Source organism: Uloborus diversus, chromosome 10 (assembly GCF_026930045.1).
Source record: "Uloborus diversus isolate 005 chromosome 10, Udiv.v.3.1, whole genome shotgun sequence".
NCBI classification, from domain to species: Eukaryota; Metazoa; Arthropoda; class Arachnida; order Araneae; family Uloboridae; genus Uloborus; species Uloborus diversus.
In genome coordinates, this window is record NC_072740.1 from 63,805,418 (window position 1) to 63,822,011 (window position 16,594).

The 16,594-nt window shown below is 32.9% G+C and overlaps 1 protein-coding gene across 1 annotated transcript in view; it reads left to right on the forward strand.

The window, feature by feature from the left end:
- The first annotated feature begins 2,219 nt into the window (after nucleotides 1–2,219).
- Nucleotides 2,220–16,594, forward strand: part of LOC129231420 (uncharacterized) — a 126,603-nt gene continuing 112,228 nt past the window's right edge. The window contains exons 1-2 of the mRNA XM_054865732.1: nucleotides 2,220–2,294; nucleotides 9,168–9,234. The gene's annotated coding sequence lies outside the window, so the exon portion shown is untranslated. The remainder of the gene's footprint in view (nucleotides 2,295–9,167; nucleotides 9,235–16,594) is intronic.

The window sequence follows — 16,594 nt, forward strand, 5'->3', positions numbered from 1 at the left end:
AAGTAGATTACTTTAAAATTGAGAAACTTGCGATTCCTATTATAGGGGAAACTAGGGAGATTTGACCCATAGGGAGACTTGACCCACGGAGATTTTTTCTATGAAAGATATATTTAGGGAAAATTTTAATCATATTATTTGTTGACCAATCATACGTGAGTATTTTTTCAGAACAAAGCCATTTCAGAATCTACTTCTGCTTTTCTGTTATGTGGAGTAATGTAAAAATTCCAAAGTGGTCTTAATTAAATTTTTTGTGTCATAAAATTTTTCATTTCTACGCATTGACTGTACATTTTATGCTATTTTTTTTTCTTTTATTTAAGCCTGATTGTTGAAGATTTTGTTTTGAAATTAGCGAGGGTAGGAAAACAAAGTGCATATTGAAGAAATATAAGCGAATGTTTATGTCACTGTATTTTAATTGTTTTATATATACACTAAAACACAAGAACTGCTTAAAACATTTTGATGATGTATTAAGGGAATGATAGTATGTGGTGTTAAGAAAAGAAAGAGGATCCACAGGAGCTCTAGGCCCAGATCTCTACATTGGCTTGATCACACCCTGACATTACCACATAAAAGAAGATGGTAAACTTTAGTTTTTAGCACTATATACTATGAAAAGTAAATTTCAAAGGGAGCCATGGTTGTATTTAGTTTCTAAACGTGACTTTAATGATACGATCTAGTTTCTAAAAGAATGTGATCACAAGATTTTGTTTTTAGTGAATGTTATTTTGGAGATTAGTTTCTACGAGTGTTCAATGTTGAATTTTGAGCCTGAAAGGGGTGGAAGAGGAATTTTAGTGTTTTAAAAGGATATTTTGAAAATAATATACTAAAGAGGGGAAAAATGTCAAACTTGTACATTAACCTAAATTTTTCTCAGATTTGAATTAAATAAGGATATAAAGGACAAAGTTTAAATCCTTAATTTAAAGCTGTCAGAAAGAATTGAAAATATTATTAAACATTGATGTGAATCACTTTTATCTCTCTCTCACTTTTTTGACACATTTTTCTGATTGCTTAAGTATTTAGCTGCATGAAATCTACCTATTTTTCTAAGTTTGTGATGAAAAAGTTACATATGTTTTTAACATTTAATTAAGAAAGTTTTAATAAAATTTATTATTGTAATTTTTTATTGAAGAATATAACATGAAAAATACAATCTTATTTCAATTATTTTTTGAGATTGACTACTGCTTTTTAATCTTGACATTACAAGTTCAAACTCTTAAAAAGTTTACCTTTCACAAAAATGAAAACTTCACGTAATATGTTATGAAAGAAGGAACTACGACGACTTGAAAGAGCCACTTACAACGTTTGACTCAGTAATTGAGTCAGAAACTCATATATGTTTTCCAAAAAAATCAGCACTGGAGAAAGTTTGTTCACGGAAGTTCAAAACGTTATGCAGTCGTAATAAAGTTTGAGCAAGTATGCTCGCTCTTTGGAGGAAAATGAATTGATGAAATATATGTAGTAGTTTACCGAAAGCAAATGTTATGTAACTTGGTTTTTTTCCTCTGTGGATATTAATGCCTTGAATAACTGAAAAGCTGAATGAGGACAAAAGCGTGGCTACTTTATGACATCTTCCTGAAGGACGATGGTGCACTTCCTCAAATATCCCCCCTCAGCACCCCCCTTCAGAACAAGAGCCCCATCAAAATATCAAAACCCCTTTCAAATTGGCCTCAAAAACATTCAGTGTCTCAGTCTGCGTCATGGACCACTCCCTCTTCCCGTGGGCATCTCTGTCAAGAGTACCCACTAATGGAGGATCTTGGCATAGACTGCGCCATTGAAATTTCTAGATGTTTTAGGTGTTTTTTTCATTTTTTGGGAGAGTCTCGTTTTTGGATGTGTTATTGTTCCTAGGGGAATGGGCACTCCTGACATTATAGTATATTTTAAAGAACTGTCTTTGCTTAATTGCGAAGTTGACCGCTACGTGCAGTTAACAGGAAAGTGGCACTTAAAAATAACGTGCTTTTTACTTGAATTTTTCTGACTCCATAAAGTGGTTAAAAGCGGCTCATATTGTGTAGCATGTAACCAGTGGCGTCGTTACTGGGGAGGGGGATCCATCCCGGTTGTCAGCCGTCTGGGAGGTGACACCCTAGAAAGCTAAAATGCATTTTTAAGACCACAAATTTGAAAATTTTCCCGGGGGGGGGGGGGTTGTCACCACAAATTACCGCCTTGGGTGTCACCCATGCTAGGTACGCCACACATGTAACACAAAAAGAAACAGCTCTCATTGCAGGAAGAGGACGGTAAGCAAAATTTTGATTTCTTGCAAACAATTAATCTTGTTCTTTTTTCAAAATAACAGTGCTTTAAATCGACTGAATGTGTTTCATTTTATACGGCATGATTCCATTACTAATAGTTACCATTTGTATAGCTACATTAACATTTTAAGATACCAACGATTCTGATGATGTATCTATTTGCAGTTTATTTTTTCGTGCTATACATTACTTTCACAAGGGTCACTTTTATGCTTTAAATAACTTACTTTTATATTTTTTGTATTTTACGTAAGAGTAAATCACTGTCATTCAACTTTTCTTTTATTTATATTATTCGTATAAATGTTGTCAAACATAATCAGTCACTATATCATATTGAAATTAAACTAAAATATGATGTTTTTATAAATGGTTTTTAATATTATCTGTGTAGGTCAAATAAAATATGGCAAACCACTGCATTAGTGCGATGGTGAATCGATTAAATGTATTAAGTTTTGTCATCACTAATCTCACGGATAAAAGCGTGCTTATGATTTTTAAGCTTAAAAGAAAATTTAAAACTGATGTCTCTAAATACTTCCGGATCCTCGCTAGTCTGCTTTATTATTTATAGATGGAATATTCGTAAAATTTTGATCATTTTTATTAGTCAGGATTTATGTTGGCAATAGAAGGAAAGAGATAATTCCTTCACAGACGGATCACTTGGGATTCTTACACTAAGCAACAGCTGTAACCGTTGAAATAGTAAAAAACATTTGTTGAAAGTTGAGAAATATCTAGTGAGTAACTATTACAGTAAAATCTCATTACAGCAAATACCCAGACAATGTCCAGACCCAATCTAATTGCGATTACATTGCTTGAATTCCGTTACAATGAAACTCTCGTTATAACGAACAAAATCTTCATTCCTTTCAAGTTCGTTGTAACCGGATTTTACTGTACATCTTTGCCAGAAGGAAAAATGAGTGTATTAAATTGAAAAGATGTATTCTCTTCTAAAGAAAATTGCAGTAAGAGTCTTAAAAGTTTTATTTCTTCATGTGATGAAAGTAACGCCTATGCGGAGCCTACCAACTATTTCTTCATTTTTCACGCCTCTATCTAGGATTGCATCGCCATTAATACATAGTATTTGCCTAACAGGTTATCAGCCCGGATGGATGGTGATACAGAATTACGGGCGCCATTGCAGTGTTCTTCTACAGCTATGCACCAGCGGAATTCCTCCGTGGCTCGTGTAGGGTTGATTTATCACATGCTTGAAAGCAATTTTTCTCTCTGATATCTCATCAGATGAAGGTTAAACAGATTTGATGAGTTTTAAGAAACTGTGCTGCGAAATCCCCGACTCTTGTCTCATTATTTTGTCTTCCAAGTTTTGTTACTCAAGCAAGTGATTATTTTGATGGCGTTTTAAGCTCATGAAGTAAACGATTTATGTCAACTTCTCTCTTTTAGAAGAGTTTATGACGTTTAGATGTTTCTTTCGTTGAAGTTTAGATTGAAGAACGTTGTTTCTCATAGTTACATTGTTATTTTCTTGAATTGTTTTGTAGCACAGTAAATGGGAATAAATATGACAGGGGTGCCCACTTGAGGTGGGATTCAAGGCGCACACTGCGCCATTGAAATTTTTAGGGGGAGGGGTATTTTGAGGGTTTTTTTTTGTTTAAGAGGTGTCTTACTTTTTTTCAAGGGGGGGGGGGCTTTGCGATATTTAGGGGAGGGGGTGCGTCCTTGCTGTCAGGGGGAGTTGGGCACCCTTGAATATGAATTTGGGACAACGTTTACATGAATTATTTCACGCGAAGTTTCTTTCTTTCATTATAAATTGGATATACTTTTATGATAATTGGTATGTGTTCAGAAGAATGCCGAAAATGCATTGATCAATCTTGGACTTCACATTTTCAAGCTACAGATTTTTTTCATGAAGTAAGTTTTGACATTTAATCACTTTATGAATTGAACTTTGACAAAGTCGTCTTTGAAATACCTGAAGTGCGCTGTTTTCTCTTTCAAGAGTTAAATATTCCTTACTAGTAGTACCCGCACAACTTTTCCTGTAGCAGAAAATTAAAAGGTCATTTGGTTCACCTGTATATTTACAAATAATGGATGAAGAATTTCTCTCCAATATGCTATGTTAATTTGCTCTTCCATGTTATGGTAATGTGCTCGTCCATGTTATAGAAATTTACTCGTCCATGTTATGATAATTCGCTCGGTAAAATGGGCTTAAACTTGGAATAGAAAAAGAAAAAAATCGAATTTTCGAAAAATGCTTCCAGGTGCTCACCCCTAAGCTACGAAGTAATTCTGTTTCAAATTTCATAAAATTTGGCCAAACAGTCTAGGAGCTATGCGCAAAACACAGATTTTAAGCTTTTTTTATCATTAGTAAAGCATTGGATGAAAACAAAGCATTGGAAGAAATCAGGTTTCTTTCGCTTGTTTCACGTAAAACGTGCCAACCATTCGTCGTTGTTGAGTCACCTGACTTGGGGCCCTTGGGTCAGATTTTGCTAAGCCAATGATTGAACTTGCTCCCTCCATCTGAATTCCAGCTCTAAGGGAATAACCCCATGAGTCTCCCAACTTGCTTCAAATGTTTATGCTTTGGAATGTTTCACCACCGTAGCCCCTCAGAAGAATGTTAATTAAAATAATGACTATAAAACTGTCGAAAACTGAAAAATAAAAAAATGGAGGGTGCATTTCTCCAAAAGGTGAGACGTGGGGGGATTTTTTTTAAGAACTCCGTTCTTTTGACTCACTGCAGAACAAGATTCTACATACAATGCTGGAAGAACTTGAAAATCGGCATTTTTTGGACATAAGTTATTATGTATTTGAGGTACAGATTTTTCCCGTTGAAAATTCCCGAGTATGAAAAATCTCTTTGTCCTCAAACTAGTCAAACGTTCTCATCGCGTCCCTCTGAAAACCTGATGTGTGTTATTTTCTATTTCAGGAGTCAAACATTGTCGCAGCCCCTTTCCAGAAATTGAAATGAGTTTACTTTCAAAATGGATTATATCCACTTAAAAAAAAAAAAAAAAACTTTTTTTTTCCTTTTCAGAATATCTAATATAAGCCCTATCGACCCATGAATTTCTTTCTGCTCGAAGCGTTTGTATCTACTGTTAAAAAATGCGTAAACATTGGCTTTATCACCTAAACGATGTATATCCATCCCCTTATTTCTCACCAGGTCTTTTACAGCAAAGTGGAACTTATCCCTTATTTAACGGTATTTATTCACTCATTCACTTTCATATCAAAAGGGCACATATCCAAATTTGAATTTACTACTTGTAATTCAAAAGTAGTTTACAAATAAAATAGCGGAGCGAGGCACAGGCTGAACATTTCCAATCAAGCATGATATCCGTCCGTATCGCAGCGCCTTGTGCAAGTCTGTTATCAGTTAGGCAAGCGCGATCTCAAATTGTGATTACTAAATTAATATTAAATAATTGATATTACTATTAAATTGTGATAAATTGAAAAAATGTGATTAATTGTGATAAAAATTGTGATCTATTAAAACGTACAATGTTGTTATTTGAATCGGCTTGGGTGATTTCATTGTTCATATTTAATTGGATCGAATGTGCTTTTTGTGAAATGTTCAATGAAAAGAATAAAGTAAGTACGAAGGAATAAAGTAGAGTAAAAAAAAATATATTAAAAAATGATGAATATTTTGTTTCAATTTTAAAGTTTATTTCTGATGAAAATGCGTGTTGTTTTGCAAAAGTGATGATATCCACTGTTTTACACCAAAAAGGAATATGTTCAAAATAAAATTGCCAATTTAGGTCTGATAAAATTGTGGAAAAACTCCTAGACTTATGCCAATAGTCACTTGTTATTCAACCAAAACATTATGAAAAATTCGAAATTCTAACTGTTAGTGTTTGTGTGTGAAACGTTTTTTTCGTTTTGCCAAAAAATATAAAACTGGATATAATTCGTTTTGAAAGTAAACTAGAAAATGCGCGTTGTTTTGAAAAAGTGATGATATCCACTGTTTTACACCAAAAAGGAATATATCCAAAATAAAACTGGCAATTTAGGTCTGATAAAATTGAGGAAAAATTCCTAGACTTATGCCAATAGTCACTTGTTATTCTATCAAAACATTGTCAAAATTCTAACAGTTAGTGTTTTTGCGTAAAACCTTTTTTTCGTTTTGCCAAAAAAATATAAAACTGGATATAAACCGTTTTGAAAGTAAACTCCTCAAATATGTTCTTCCTCCTTTTCAGAAGTCAAACCTTATTCCACTGTACCAAAATCTGAAATGACAGTGAGTGAATTTTCCTATCAGAGTTTGAACTTCTTTACTGTGTGATTTTGAGGCAAAATTTCATTGTTGCACGAACTTTTTTTCTTTATCACTCTCTTTGCTTCTATTGTCATTATTTACTAATCTATAAAACTAAATATTGTTTTACACATCTTCGCAAAATATGAATCATACTGCGCTTTATTATGAAGAAAAATTCATCATTGCAATAATGCACCATAAATGTTTTTGAATAGTAAGACTTTTAAAATTAAAATGCGAACAAATCCGAAAAAATATTTTTTAGTTCAAACACCCAGAGAGCAAAAATGTAACTTTTAGAATGTACCAATCGACGTACGATGCACAAAATTAAAGCAGATAATTGTAGTTTTGAGATTTTATTAAAGAAATTTTTTATAACGGCTTCATTACCAATCGATTCATCAATATATTACGATATAGATGGTTGATAAACAAGTAGATTTAAAAATTTCAATTTTGCCAAGGATTACTCTGAATATCGCACTCCGGCAAAAAAAGTGACACACACACACACACACACACACACAAAAAAAAAAAAAAAAAAAAAAACAGAATTAGATAAAATCTATGTTTTACGCAATAGTAGTTTTAAGCGATTTCGTGTCAAATATCAAAACACGAGCAAAAGTTGTTTTTTTTTGTCTGCAAATGATACATACTTAAAGTTCAAAAAATTTTCTTCTAAATTATGAAATTTTAATGATGTATTAATATTGATTATATCGTTTTTACGCCAAAACGCACCAGTTCTGTAAGGTAACAATGTGTCAGTTTTTTTTTTTGGCAAAGAAAGATTAAATTTAGATTTTAAGTCAATAGCTAGTACGTTTCTCCCAAATTTTGAGTTGTGTCACTTTCCCTGCCGAAGTGCGGTTTGCTCTTTACATTTTTTTGCATCGAACAGATTAGGTAAAAGGGAAATAAATTCATAATCTAATCATGCCTTCACTAGAAATATTTTCAGACATGATGCTTTCTTTTGGTCATAAAAATAAAGCTGCCTTTAGATAAACCAACTAATCTCCGTGGGCGACCAAATTTAAATACCCTAAAATAAAACCGATTTAAGAAGTTAATACTGCGACGTAAATAAGAAAAAATTGCTTGTTTATTTAAAAAAGGGGAAAGCAACTAGTTTTTTTAGATAAATTCTTTTAAATTTTTCCATGGACAACTTCAAGGCGGGAACCGCTAGTAAAAGATAATGTCAAATAATTTCAATGCACATAGTTTCATTCACTGGTGTTTTTTGTAAAAATATTTATCGGGGGGGGGGGGGGGGTATACTGCTGTGCTAAGCGCAAAAGTCTTGTCCGCAACTAGTTTAAAATGAGAAATTGCCATTTAAAGTTTTGCGCCTCCATGCATTCGATTCAGACACAACTTTTTCAGATTTTTTAAAAAACTGTTGCCTATTCGCAAGTGACCATAAAACAATGTATTTATGTAAATTACGTTACAAAGAACCACCTGGCGAACGCAATTCAATTTTGATAAAAAGTGCAGATACGACTTTTGTGCTTAGCACGGCAGTATAAGGAAGGCCGAGGCATGTTGGCGAACTTTTCTAATTTAATTCTTTAAACGTAGTTAATACAGTTAAAAAAAAAGGTCTTTTATTGCTTAACTGATCTTATAATTTCAGCAATCAAGTTATATATTGTTTTCAACTCTACTATACTTTGAGTATTAGCAGTGGCATTAGTATGGGGGCCACGATGTTCGCTATATGGCTGTCCTATTCGTAAGTTTTTAATTCTATTCAATTTAGAGATTTTCGAGTAAGCGTGACTGCCCCGCAGAGTGTTATTAACCTGCTTTCTCTTACACCAAAGAAAAAGTTTGAAGTGGTTTTTGAAGTAAGTTTTGGAAAACGCAAGCACTATATTCATTAAACAACTTTATTTAACTCTCTAATTTTACTCTGCAATTAATTGGCCGCAGTTAGTACGCTGCAAATAGTTTAGTTATAATATAGGGGAAAGAGTAGCGTAATGAAGCTCAGTTGGTAAATCTCGCATCATTTTTGTAAACATGTTGCATAAAGTTGACTTTTTTTTGAGCAGTCACATTGTTTATTGTTCTCATTTGACTGTTTCAACGTCCTATGATTTTATCCCCCCCCCCGCCTCCCTTTGCAGCACCACCGTCGACCGGCCCCTCCCGATGCTGCTCCTCTAGCGAAAACCGTCTCCAGGTTGCGTCCATATCCTACACCTACACCTACACACACACACACACACACCTAAACACACACATACCCACACACTCATGCCTGCACACAGACACAAACACGCATACATACACATACCTACACACACATACCCACACACTCATGCCTGGACACAAACACACACGCATACATACACACACACACACACTCGTGATTGCGAAAAACATAATTTGAATTCAAGATGTCAAAATTCAAATTAATTTTTTATTTCATTAATCTTTGTTTCTTTCGTTATTTTTTTTTTTCAGCTTTACATAGCTTGAAAAAAAAAAGTCTCAATATTTATTTCATTTTCTTTTCTTTTATGCAATAGGGGTCGCGTCCCGAAAGCTTTGGGATTGATGGCGGCACTCCATTGGCTTCAAATACATGTTGTTGTGGTAAGTATGTTGCGTAAACTTACAACCTCTGAAGAAAGTTTATCTATACAGTACAACTATAAATAAAAACTTATATTGGAACTTAAGTTTCATTTTTTTAAAAGTTGGATACTTTTGATAGCTGATGTCTTCAATTTTCGTGAAAATTTCAGGTTGTGTTTGTAGTACTATAATATGAAAAAGTGAAGTTTCTTGTTTTTTTTAATTTGACTTGTTTGTCCCTGAGTAGAGGTCAAAGTTTAAGGTCGCGAATATATGGTACTAAATATATGATCGTTTCGCTCCAAAAGCAATGAGTGTGACTCATGCCATTTTTTTAAAAATGTGGATACTACTTGATACTTGGTACATGCTAGCATGAATAATTTGGTGGCTCACTCTTGGCTTTGGGGGCAAAGGTCAATTGAAAATGCTATTTTCGTTACTTTTTTTGCCTTGTTTATGTCCGGCTATCAGCTAAAGCCGTGAGTGACCCTCGGAAATAAGTATAGGATGAATTACTGACCATAGTATAGTACTCAAAAAAAAAACAAACAGAAAATAACTTGGGTTACTCTTTGCTTTAGTAGTTAAACGGTCTCAAAGTTGATGAGTTAAAAAAAAAGGCAAATTTCATGGCCAATAACTCTGTCTGTCAATTGTAAAAAAGTTTGAGACACAGCTGTAGTTAAAGTCCGCGTGATGCAGTTTATGGTTCACGTTAGAAACCCATAGCATCTAATCGACATTTTTAATTAGGCGGTCTTAAAGTTGATAATCTGAAACAAAAAGAATCAAAGTTTTATATCAATTACTCTATAGGTCCTGAGTCAATAACTACTAGGTACATGCTAGTATAAATTATTTGATTGCTCACTCTTGGCTTTGGGGGCAAAAATAAATTGAAAATGCTATTTTCCTTGCTTTTTTCCCTTGTTTGTGGCCGGATACCTGCTTAATCCGTGAGTGATCCTCGGAAACAAGTATGGGATGAATTACTCACCATCTGATAGTGCTCAGAAAAACAGAAAATAGCATGGGTTATTCGTTGCTTTTGTGGTAAAACAGTCTCGAAAATGATGATTTTCAGAAAAAACGTTCAAGTTTCAAGGTCAAAACTTCAAACTCTGTGTGCCAATTGTAAAAAAGTTTGAAACACAACTGTAGTTATAGTCCGTGTGTGTAGTTTAAGTTCCAGGTTAGAAACCCATGGCATCTAATAAACTTTTTTAATTAGACGGTCTCAAAGTTGACAATTTGAAACAAAAAGAATCAAAGTTTTATATCAATTGCTCTATAAGTCCTGAGTCAATAACTTTGAGAAAGAGCTGTAATTATACTCTACGTGGTGCAGTTTTACACTCATGTCAGAAGCATATATGATCTAATAAGTTTTTTTAATTTAACGGTCTCAAAAAATGATGATTTCAGAATATAAAAGAGCTTTTTTTCCAAGAGTTTACATGCGTGCTACACAAAATCTGGAGAATTCAAACTCACAAAAATACTAGAACGTATTAACAACTAAATGTACTTTAAACTCCCAAAATTTTCGACTTCCAGTGTGATAAAATTTTCTGCAACCTCTATCAAAACATGGCATTCTCACAAAGCTGATCTGCCATTTTGGAGCACCATTTTTTGGAGTTCCTAGATCCTCAGGATTTGGATCTCGGAAGATGAAAATTTTCATAGGTTAATTTCAAAGGCATCTCTACACCTCTGTAAAATTTTATCACGTGAATTGTGCATAATGTTATATTAGAGACAGCCCACGTCAACTCGACTAAATTTTTCAAAATGTCCCAGCTCGATCATCTCCGAATTAAATAAAGTTTTATAGATGCCATTGAAACTAAACTATGCAAATTTTCGCCTTCCAAGATCCAAATCCAGAGGATCTAGTATCTCTAAAAAATTGTGCTCCATAATGGCGGAAGGTTTATGTGCCATGATGCAACAGAATTGCCATGTTTTGGTAAATGTTGCAGAAAATTTTGTCACACTGGAAGACTGAATTTTTGGAAGCTTAAAGTGCATTTGACTGTTGATACGTTCAAGTATTTTTGTGAGTTTGAGCTCATTAGATTTTGTGTAGCACGCATGTAGACTCATTGAAAAGCTCGTCTTTATATTGAAATCATAATTTTTGAGACTGTTAAAATTAAGAAAGCTGATTAGATAACACGAGTTTCCGACAGGAGTTTAAAACTACACCACGTAGAGTATAATTACAGCTCTTTCTCAAAGTTATTGACTCAGGACTTATAGAGCAATTGATATAAAACTTTGATTCTTTTTGTTTCAAATTGTCAACTTTGAGACCGTCTAATTAAAAAAGTTTATTAGATGCCATGGGTTTCTAACCTGGAACTTAAATTACACACACGGACTATAACTACAGTTGTGTTTCAAACTTTTTTACAATTGGCACACAGAGTTTGAAGTTTTGACCTTGAAACTTGAACGTTTTTTCTGAAAATCATGATTTTCGAGACTGTTTTACCACAAAAGCAACGAATAACCCATGCTATTTTCTGTTTTTCTGAGCACTATCAGATGGTGAGTAATTCATCCCATACTTGTTTCCGAGGATCACTCACGGATTAAGCAGGTATCCGGCCACAAACAAGGGAAAAAGCAAGGAAAATAGCATTTTCAATTTATTTTTGCCCCCAAAGCCAAGAGTGAGCAATCAAATAATTTATACTAGCATGTACCTAGTACCAAGTAGTAGGGTAAGTGCCTCAGTAGTCAGCTAGTCTCTAGTAGTCGGCCACAGGGACATAAAACTGCTTATAAATAGAATATGTATAACTCAAAATTGGATATGATGCATTTCCACATTCCTTTACTTTGTCCGCAATTATCATTCAATAACAGTGAAGTCTTAATTACTTTTCATTAAGTAGTACTGAGTCATTTTATTTTAAATGGTGTGCCTATCATCCTAGTTTGCGATTCTGCTTATTATTTTTTTTTGTTAAGGAGACACATCATCTTTAAATGTTAAGTACCCTTCTTTTTTTCGTTCTACTGTAAATTTGCTTTTACTTATGTTTTAATGGATTGTATAATGTAACGTTTCAACTAAAAAATAAACTCCTTTCTTAGATTCAATTATTTTTAGAGGGGTGGTTGACCACTGGGTATTGAATTCTTATGCATTTCCAATTGTCGGCCATGGCAGTTGACCACTGTTTCTATACTGTTTGGTTGATATACCCAATAGTCGATTACGGGTCATTCCATAGTGACTAACGTAACATTCGCCGCTGATTTTCAAACTCTTTTTACTTACACCGGGAGTAAAAATAAATGTGTTTTGGTTTAATATGCAGATTTAAAATGTACAAGGTGACTATTTTTCATTTTTACCAAGAATTTGAAGCAAAATAATCACTAGCAGGTGGTTTTTCACCAAAAAAGGCATCGTGACTAACGTAACATTTTTGCAACCCTGAGAAACAATGCTTATGTTACGATACAAATTTTTCTGAAACTTACGCAGGCATTTAAAATTGGCCGATATATTTGTAAGAGGTAAACAATCTATTTTTAAAAATGTACTACAGATTTGTTACAGATAAATCTTTTTTGGCTCTTAATGGTACTTTTACTAAAAACTGTGTGTGACTAACGTAACGTGACTAACGTAACCATCGAATAACAAGCAACGAATGCATATAAAACACTTTTTATAATTAATTTCTTGCTCTTATATTACTTTTACACTTTTTAGGAACCTCCTTTGTGTTGCATTATCGTTCTTTCTTTACTTTTTTTCTATATTAGTTTAAGAAATTGAATGGAAGGATTCAGTTCAATTAACCCAATTCGAATGTGCGAAAAAAAATGAGCAAATAAAAAAACTGTTTTTACAAACTGAATTACATCATTCTTGGGCTTATTAAATCATAAATATCTCTCTTTTAAAAAATTAATTTTATACAAGTTGATAGTTTCACCGAATTCTAGTATTCTGCCGATATACTAGTTATCGTCATAAGAAACTTCGTAGTACTTTTCAATGGCTTATTATATTTGAAGGTTTACTGATTCATCGGACGAATAATGTTGTGCATCCTTTTGAATTAAAATGTAATATTGAAAAAAAAATATTCGAAAGTTTCTGCAGAATGCATTTTAATTTCAGATATCACCGCAAATGTTTGAATTTCTAAATGATCATTCTTGCATTTTCTGAAATATATGGCAGCAGCGCTTATTGTCACTGTATCATGTAACATCTTCAAATGTTTTCCAACGAGCAGCCATTACTTCATTTTAATAATAGGTGGAGATGTATTTTCTAAAAAATAGAGACGTTCTCCTTTGTTAAGATTGTATTTCTATTATCTTAATTCTTAAGCTTGGATTTTTGTGTTGAATGCACATTCAGCAGAGTACTCATTTTGCTTTACTCACCTTTTTTTCTTTTTTAATAATTCTTTAAATTGGAAGTATCTTTATAAAGATCTTTAAAAAAGTATTTTTCTAAGTAAACAGAAGGTCTACAATACAATATTACTAGTATTTTTCACCCTATATATTTTCAATCAATATAGAATGCCTACATATTCAAAATTGTTCATGAAAATTTACATTTAATTAAATAAGTTTTAACATTAGCAGTCATTTTTAAAATGTTACGTTAGTCACATGCAAACTGTTACGTTAGTCACAGCTCAAATGTTACGTTAGTCACACTAATAATTTTATATCTACTGATACTAAAATAAATATTTTGCACTTTTTAAGTAGATATGACACAGATGTAAGAAAATAAAAAGTGCTGTTTGGTTCAATCATCTGGTTTTGTTTTTAAGCAGAAAATAGTACATTTTCGTGACTAACGTAACGTAAATATTTTCAGTGAAATAACCAAACTAAATAAAGTACTTATCTTATAATGTATGCAAAAAGAACGGTTAATTTTATTGGGCCAACATCTAATCATTTAGAATAAACATAGTTCTTTTAAAGATTTTCAAAAAATTTTATATTACACAAGAAAACTTAGACGCATGTTTTTTGCGTATGCTAAGCCTTTTCTACAACCTCGCACGTTTAGAGCCAGAAGAAAAACACCGAATGAAAATTTTGCAAACTGTTACTAGATTTATGTACTAGAAAGTATGCTGAATAAAATGATAGGTCACAATTAAGGCTTTGTGAGAAAAAAAATTCTGAGGTTGAGGTTGACATTTCTATGGAATGACCCTTACGTACTTAATATCAATTTTCTAAAGTTCATAAAATAGTATTTAAAATAAAGTATTGACACAGTGGCAATTTAGCTGTTTTGAGTAAAAATTCCCTTTCTAACATTATTTCTTCAAAAGAAAATGTTTAAATTTTGTGCCTTAACTTTTTCTGACAAATTAAGTCGTTTCATCATTTTACTGAGTCTAATGTTGGTTTTAGTGAAGAATTTTCAAAAACAGGGTTGAAAACAGGTTGTAAATTCAGTCCGTCGTTGCGTTTAGAATATAAGTTCTAATACTCAACTTGTCATTACCAAATGGTAATTTATCGTTTTTTTTTAAATCAAATCATGATGCGTTGATGAAAGTGATAAAACAAATAATCAGACTGCAATTAGTAATTAATCAGCAATAAATAAATATTCCCATTGTAAGGAATTAAGAGGTAATAGTTTAATACTTATCTTAGCTCAAATTGTTTCAATGAGCGTTAAACCTGTGATTATTCTTTCTATTGCTCATTTTTCGAAACTATTTGCATCACCAACAGTTCAAGAAACGTGTATTCTATTCAGAGTAATTATTCTAAATGTTGGTACTACCACTTCTTATTACTGCTTCTAACCAAATATTTAATTCATTGGGTTTTCTTCTCAAGGAAATAAAAATTTACTTCTTGTTTAAAAGTATGCCGAATTTGTTGTAAAATGACATGGTTTCAAAGTTGCATTACGTTTCTACCCACTTCATTTTAGTTTATTCATCGTTTACTAATGTTCTTGTTGAAAGCTGTTAGATTATCTTCATGACATCCCCTATTTCTCAATTTCCATTTACTCTGATATAAGCCCGCCATCTGGACAATAGGCGGGGGGGGGGGGAGCAATTGACCTTCTGTATTTTCAAAACATAATTTAAATCTGCATTTTTGCTTGTATTTTGATGCATTTCTCCTATAAAATGCGCTGAATTCATACTCTTTGCCACCCCCTCCCCCGAGAAAAACTTTGAAAATACGGACCTGCCAACATAATTCGTCTTATTCCAGTTCTTTCACAATAAAAGTATATTTTTTGTGATACATTTTGTTTTAGATGTGCCTATGATTTCAATCTTTTAAGTGCTTTTGAACGGATTTTTACTTGCTTTGTTTTGAGATGAAATTGTTTCCCAAACTACAATTGTAATTTTATGTTCCGTATGTTTAAGTTTCATTCTAATGAACATGAACCCAGGCAAGAGTCAATTGTATTGATCATTATTTCACTCTTTATTGATCATTAATTTTATCAACTCTTTCATTCAGTCTTTATCTTAGCATACGCAGTTAAAACTTTTTGCCCCAGGGACACGAGGAGGGGGGGGGGGGGGGAGGATCTACGTTCTCATGTTTTCAAAATTCCTTTTCCAAAAAATCCGGGTCTTTTCCATTATTTAATTTCTATTTTCGCAGTATATGATATTATTTTAGTAAGTGATGTAGAAGATAAATAATAACAAAATTATTGCATGTGATGCATATCCAAACTGGTTGCATATTGAAAAATAATATAAACAAAGATGTTACGAGGACATCAGGAATGCAGAATTCTTTCGTAGTTATTGGAATAATTAATTTTTTAAGGACAATGCTGTGCTGTAGTAAGGTTCGCAATAGGTTAAATTTCTTCACTCATACCCCATAAGAGTAATGAAAATGAAACGACCGACTACTGGGCTCATACATGGCCGAGCACTAGATTTCTATGGCCGACTACTGGAGCACTTTCTCGTGTTAACAATAGGTTAGTTTTTCAAATAAAAATAGTTTTATTTCTGAAACAATTTAGTGAATCATTATCAGATAGGTTTAGCCTAAAGTCTTACAATATTTTTGTTGTTGTATTGATATCTGACATTTATAGGTTAACTAAACTCAACAACTGATCTCTTAAATGGCTGACTACTAGAGCTCTTACCCTAAAAATTGGCTTGAGTCACATATTACTTTTGGAGCAAAACGCTCATATATTTAGTACCATGTATTCACGACCTTTAACTTTAACCTACTTAAGGGCCAACAAGTTAAATTTGAGAGGAAAGAAATTTTATTTTTTCTTATGACACTACTATTAATACATTTTGAAAGTTTCAGGAAAATTAAAGGTGTCAACTATCAGGCTCCCGTAGACTTT